Genomic DNA, 6,549 nt, shown 5'->3' on the forward strand with positions numbered 1-6,549 from the left:
AAACGGACTTGAGAACATTCTGGTTCCCTTCACCAAGGCCCTTCACTCCCTGGCCAGACAGCAGTTGTCTTGCCCTAAGCAGCCAGAGTCTCTAGGACCAAACAGGCTCCCACCACACAGGGCCTCCGTTTAAGGGGGGGAGGGGAGAAACCACTGAAAATTTGCAAAGTTAGGGTCTTGTTCTGGGGGTTGGAGGATATGTGAGTTGCTTGGCTTGCATAATCCTGGCGGTTCCCTTCTCTGAGAGTTGGTTTGTTTTTTCTGTTTTCTTCCAACGTTTACATCTAGGAATCTATGATCCAGGGTGCAGGAAAAAAATACCAGGCCATCTGCTCAGAAATGTCCCCGTCCCAGGAAAGGTGATGGTAGACTCGCAGATCGCAGAGTCTGGGAAGCACTGACTAAGTGGGGTCTGGAAAGAGCCCTGAGCTTACACTACCTGGGCACAGTGAGCTAGCAACGAAGGTGGTCTCTGAGGACAGTGGGGGTCAGGTCGAGAGGGGTAGCTCAGTGCCTTGGCAGCATGTGCAAGATGGGGGCGGATCCTAGCCCCCTCCCCCAACAAGAGATCCAAAGCATAAGTGGGTGATGCTAGTGAGTTTTTCCAGTTACACTTGACATATGTTTTCACTGGAGAAATGAAAGGATGTGAGAGCCACCTCACTGGCCAGCATCCTCACAGCCATTTTAAAACTATCAGCACCATCCCCCAAGCTCCTGGCTAGAATGGGTTCTGACTGATTGGGTAGCCTCTGCAGTGTGGCCTTGAGGACTCATGTTGGGAGGAGGGAGGGCGGAGGACCCACACAGGTATAGAAAGCCCACTGAAAACTACAAACTCACACACACCCAGAGGTAAATACCACCTGTTTCCAAGATGCTAAAAATCTACAAATGTAAATTCCGGATCATTCTTTGGTTTTACTTCCCTCCATGTCCAGCAGGCACAAAAAGAACAATCCCCCTTTCTCCACACCTGTAAAGCACCTGACATTTTACCAGCGCCATTCCCAGGAGCCCCTGGTTTGAGTCCCATAGTTAAGGAGGACAGCAGGTACACATTCAGTTACCTGCATCAAACATCTGGTACCACAGAGCCGCAGGACAGTAGTGATTTAGCTGGTACAGCCAGCTGGAAAAGGGCAGGGCTTTCCACACCTGCCCCTCTCTCTGTTCTCCACGACTATTCCACAAGGTCACTCTGCCAAGAACACCAAAGAGTCCTCTCTGCAGCATCCCCCGAATACAGCAAACTTGGACCCTAAAAACAACCTGATAGAAGCCCTAGGTGACTATGCCACTTTTCTGACTGAGACAAGAGGGTGGCCAAGTGTCCATATTTCCATGCTCAACAGCAAACCAAGTTCACAACGCATGCCTGGGACCCCTGCACCTGTGCACCACGGGCTACTGATTTCTGTTTTGTTTTTTTTTAAAGAAACTTTGTCACATGTTTTATGAGCAGCTGAATGATGCCGGGCCTTTTCTCTCATGGTGAAGCCCGTGAAACGGAAGCAGATAGAGCCTGCTATGGAGGCAGGTAGAGACCTCAACAGATCTAGTCTGAGAGTCACTCAGATGGGAACAGTGGAATTGGTGAGAGAACACTCCCTACACACACACACACACACACACACACACTCTAGTCTGACTCTGCCCCTAGATGGTTTACCATCTTCTTTCTCCAAATAACAATTTTGGGGCCCATCACCAGGGAAATGGGCATTGCTCATCTAACTTGTCCCTAGAGACCAAATCCAAGTGTATGGATGCAGAAAGGGCAGAGGACCAGCGGCAGTTTCCTAAGCCTTAACTTTCCAGCATCTACAGCCTTCTCCTTCACCTGACAACTGCTCTATTGGGCCACTACTGTCCCCTGCCAGACATCGCAGCACAGCCAATGTCTGCTTGACACACACTCTCAGACATGTGACTACTGAAGCGTAACACACACACACACACACACACACAGCTCTGTCTTTCTCTTCTCACCCTCTCCTCCCTCTTCTCTCCCACAGACACAAGTGCATTTTAAAGATGTTTCCACTTTATAAATCACCCTTCCCTGGCAGCCACCGAGAGCTAGGGAGGCTCCCCAACAACACACAGGCGCCTTCCCCTAGGCTGAGGAGGGTGTTGCCCTGGGATAAGTAACTTGGGGTTCAGTTTCATGCAGCTACCAAAAAGCTAGGGCAATTGAGACACAACCTCATCCTTTCTATCACCGGAAGACCGGGAGGTTCCCAGGCAGATCAGGCCAGAGAAACTCACCGGAGGGTGAGCATCCCTGCAGGTGGCCTCCGGGCCGGTGTGGCTGCCCATGCTTGCACCAGCCTTTGTCGTTGATTCTGCCTTTCTTTTGGAACCTTCAGACACCCCAACACCCCCCCCCGCGTCCTCTGAAGGTGTAAAAACACTTGTGGGCCCTGACCACTGCTGTAAGAGGTGGTGCGGGGATTTCAGTGGCTGATAATTTCCCACTGGTCCCAGACGGGGAACCCGGAGGACCCCCAGCCCCTTCATGTCCTCCTAGCTCCCCACATGCCGCCCTCCCCACGGCACTCTCCCAGGCTGACCTGCCGGCCTTGGTGATGATCATCTCCGTGCCTGCCTCGTGAAACTTCTTCCACAGCTCCTTCTCATGCAGCCCCACCTTGATGTTCTCGATGGTCTGGGGATGGGAGGGAGGGGAACTGGTCTGTCTAGCTGACCCACAGCCGGGCTCCACGCGGAGCCTGCATAGAGCAGAGCGCAGACCAACCAACCAAGCAAGCGTGCAGAACTTGCCAGCCCCAGAGCCCACTCCTTGAAATTTTGTTTCACAAAATTATTTTGAGCCGTTGGTGAATTTGAAACTTTGAGTAAGATTCAAACTCCCTCCTTTGGGGCTTCACCTACTGATAGGCCTACGGACGACACACAGTGACCATGCTGGAGTAGACGCGACCCAGCAGGCCAGAGGAACACCGAGAAAGGCTCAGAGGATGTAGGTTGTGGTACTGGGTGGGATAGCGGCTCCAAAGCCGCCTCGGGACTGCTTCTGTGACCTTCCTGTCTGTCTAGCTCCCTGGCTTTTGCCCTCTCAGGGTCCTCAGAGCTGGACATTGGTTTGTGTTCTTCCCCTGAAGCAAAAATCTCCCTAACTGGGGTGCAGCAGAGTCAGCCCCGAGAGTTCGAGGTGGGAAAGGGCCCTCCCTTGAAAGCCGGGAGCACGACCCACGCCCTGCAGAGAACCAGAGGGCTGACAGACTCTGACGCCAGGAGTCCTGTCTGCGATCCGTGAAAAGACCAGTACAAGCAGACAACCCGATGCCCCTACCTGCTCCGCGGCGGCGGCGGCGGCGGCGGCGACGTCGGCGCCCTGGCCCGGGGGACTGCTGAGCGCTGCTCCACCAAGGCCCGCTGTAGCCAGCGCGGGTTCGGGGGCGTTGGTGGTGTTGGTGTTACTGGCTTCCCCGAGAGCTGGGCCCGGGGCCCTGAAGGCCTCCTCGCTCTCCGCCAGGCCCTTATCCTGCAGCATCTCCTGCGGGCACAGCACACGCCAAGTCACTCGGTCAGATCCACACTGGCTAAAGGCCCTGTGGCCCTGTGAAGAGTCCCCCAGGCTTCGAGTGGGCGCCCCGGCACACGTGGACCCCGCCCCCTTCTGAGTTGGGGGAGGGAGCATGCTGGAGGGCAGGACCCTAGCCTCCTCCCTCCAGGTTCTGGTCCTGGGAGGGTCTACGTGCTGTTTAAGGTCTGCCTGCCCCCAAGACTTGGGGCTGTATGATGAGTAGGTCTTGAAGAAAGACCGCCTTTTAGGCAGGGTCTCAGCTTGCCCGGTGTCCCTCCCTCCTGCTCAACTACAGCCTAAGGCCTGGGTCTTCTTGTCCATTCGGAAATGACCAGAGTCTTACTTTTGGCCCAGGGTATCCAGGACACTCCTGGGGCTTACAGAAGAGGAGACCTCGGCCTGAAATCAGGGACTGGGCTCCTGCAGCCCCGTATTGAGGAGGGCCCAGAACTGTGGTGCTTCAGGCCTGGGCTTAGCCAGCACCTCATTTCAGGCGATGAGGACGATGAGGACCGTACTGAACCAAAGGCTTCTAACCCTCACACCACATTCTCCTCACCCAAGAAGCACACTCTCTCTTGGGGTCCCTCTGATCCGGATCCTGAACTCTGCCAGGGGGCTCCTCAACCTGTCCTCACATTTGCACAGGCTGGCTCACACACTAGCTCTTCGGTTCCAAAAAGAAATCTTCCTTGGGCCAAAGGATTCAAAACCTTGTTAGCTAACCACTAGGCCAGTAGGGAGGGTCCATTTCACAGAGTCTGGCCTTGCCTCAGGGCACAGCTAAGATTTCCCCTAAGTATCCAGGCCTCTTCACCTGCCTGCCCATGGGCACGTTATGATTTGGGGAGCACCGAGGGAAAACTCTAGCTTACAAGGACCAGCCTATCCTGTACCCCTCACCCTCGGGGTACAGCCACGTACTGTTCTGCGGTTCCCTTCCCACCACCCTCTACTCTTCCTCCAGGATCTGGCCAAGTTTTAGTAGGCTTTCTGTATGACTTGGCTAACTAAATGTCTCTCCTTTCTCCTCTCACAGGCTTTCTGTTCTACCCCAGATTTCTTTGGCTATCCCCAGACTCGGGGGCCTCTTACCTACCGAGCTCACCAGCCTCCGCACCCGGGTTTAGACTCCCAGGGCCTCCAAAGTAAACAAGCCAAGTGCAACTGAGGAGATAAAAGGGGGCCCGGGACCAGCCGGGGGCCGGCCGGGGGCCAGCCGGGGCTGGGAAAAGCCCATAAAGATAAGGCTGACAGCCCAGCCGGTCTCGGCCACAGCCCGCCTTGAACAAGCCAGACTTGATGGACCTGGCCTGCCCCTGCAACCCGCCTCGAGCCACGTGCTGGTTCCCCAGCGAGGTTCGGAAATCCAGGATCCTTACAAACGGGGACGCTGCAGGGTCCCGGCTAGTACACTGGATTCCACCCTGTTTGGGCGCCAACCAAAGCCCGCCCCAGGTGCGGGAGGCTTTCGGACCCGGAGCAGGGGCTGCCTGCCGCGCCACGGAGGGCTCCCATCACCCAGAGGCCAGCGGCGGCCTTGCAACTCTTCACCCTGCCTGCGCCGAGCCTGCGCTCTCCTCCCTGACCATCGATCGGGTTGTGGATCGCTTTCTTCGGGCCTCTAAGCGACCATTGAGAGACGCCTTTAGTTTCCCCCCTTTTTTAAATCTTTGTCCCTTTGGGCGCTCCTCTCCATCCCAGCATACTCCAAACTGGGATCTTCGGTCCCAAGCTCGTCCCTTGGCGCCAGGGCCCTTAACATCTACCCTTTGCGGAGTGGTCCGCGGGCGAGCGCCGCTGCCTCTGCACCTAGGATGGTCGCTTTGAACTAACTCATTTTCCGGAGGGGGGAAAAAAGGGATAGCGTTTTTCTTTTCATATTTGTTACTAGTGATTTTTTCCCTTACACTAAGGGAATTTTAAATTATTTTTAATTTCTTTTTAGTGTTTTAACTGTTATTATTTAAATAAAACTCTGGTCAGTTTAGCAATTTTATCCCTAGTTCTGGGATTATTCGTGATTTTAACACTGTAAGGGTAAAGCGGGAGTTTGATTATCATTATAGAATATGTTGTTGCTTTCCTGTTACAGTTTCGCCCTTCAGGGCTCCCTTGGCACATTAGTAACACTGTTACCAATATCTAGGCAATTGGATACAGTGTTCCGTCGATCCTGCTACTCTATCATTGGTTTACTTGTGCTGGACATCCCATTCATGGTCCCACTTCTAGCTCTTTAGTCTATCTAAATTGTCATACGTTGTTATTTAGCTTAGTTGTAATATTATTGTCCCCGATATTTCAGGTTAATTTTCTTTATATCATTATAATAGTTCTTGTTATCTTAGCACGATTCATTTCGTTAGGATTGTTTATGATATTCTAGACATTATTATTCATCATATCTCCCTGTTGCTCCATCATTATTTGCCACGGTACGGATCTTAATTTGCCTGTTATTTTTTTCATCACATCATAGTTGCTTGTTACTTTGTCACCATCTGTAATACTGGCGTAGCCTTTACTACTCTGGTTATTTTTCAGCACGTTGATATAATGTAAATAATGGACATTATTTACAATGTTATGACTATTAATACTTGCTCATAAATTGTCATTACTCCAGCAATCCTCATCACTGTGTCTCTACAAGCATTAAGATTACTTGTTAATATTCTGATTAATATTAAATATTGATATGAGATCAACAATGCATCGTGTGATAGTCTCACAATGATACTGAAGGAACTTCCCTTAATATATATGTTGTTCATCTTTTCCCTAGCTCGTTTCCTACAGTACTTCAGTAATTTGCTATATCAGTATTATTTCTTATATACTACGGATAGTGACTTTACTGCTACTTTTTCTCCATATTTGAAGTTATTTTGACTTCAACCCTTTTCAAATTGTTATTATTTTCATTTGATCCTGACCAAAATCCTAAGGATTTCACCAGTTAACGGTTCCGTTGTTTCTTTGGTAATTATTCA

The sequence above is a fragment of the Apodemus sylvaticus genome, chromosome 10 (genome assembly GCF_947179515.1).
Source record: "Apodemus sylvaticus chromosome 10, mApoSyl1.1, whole genome shotgun sequence".
Taxonomy (NCBI): Eukaryota; Metazoa; Chordata; class Mammalia; order Rodentia; family Muridae; genus Apodemus; species Apodemus sylvaticus.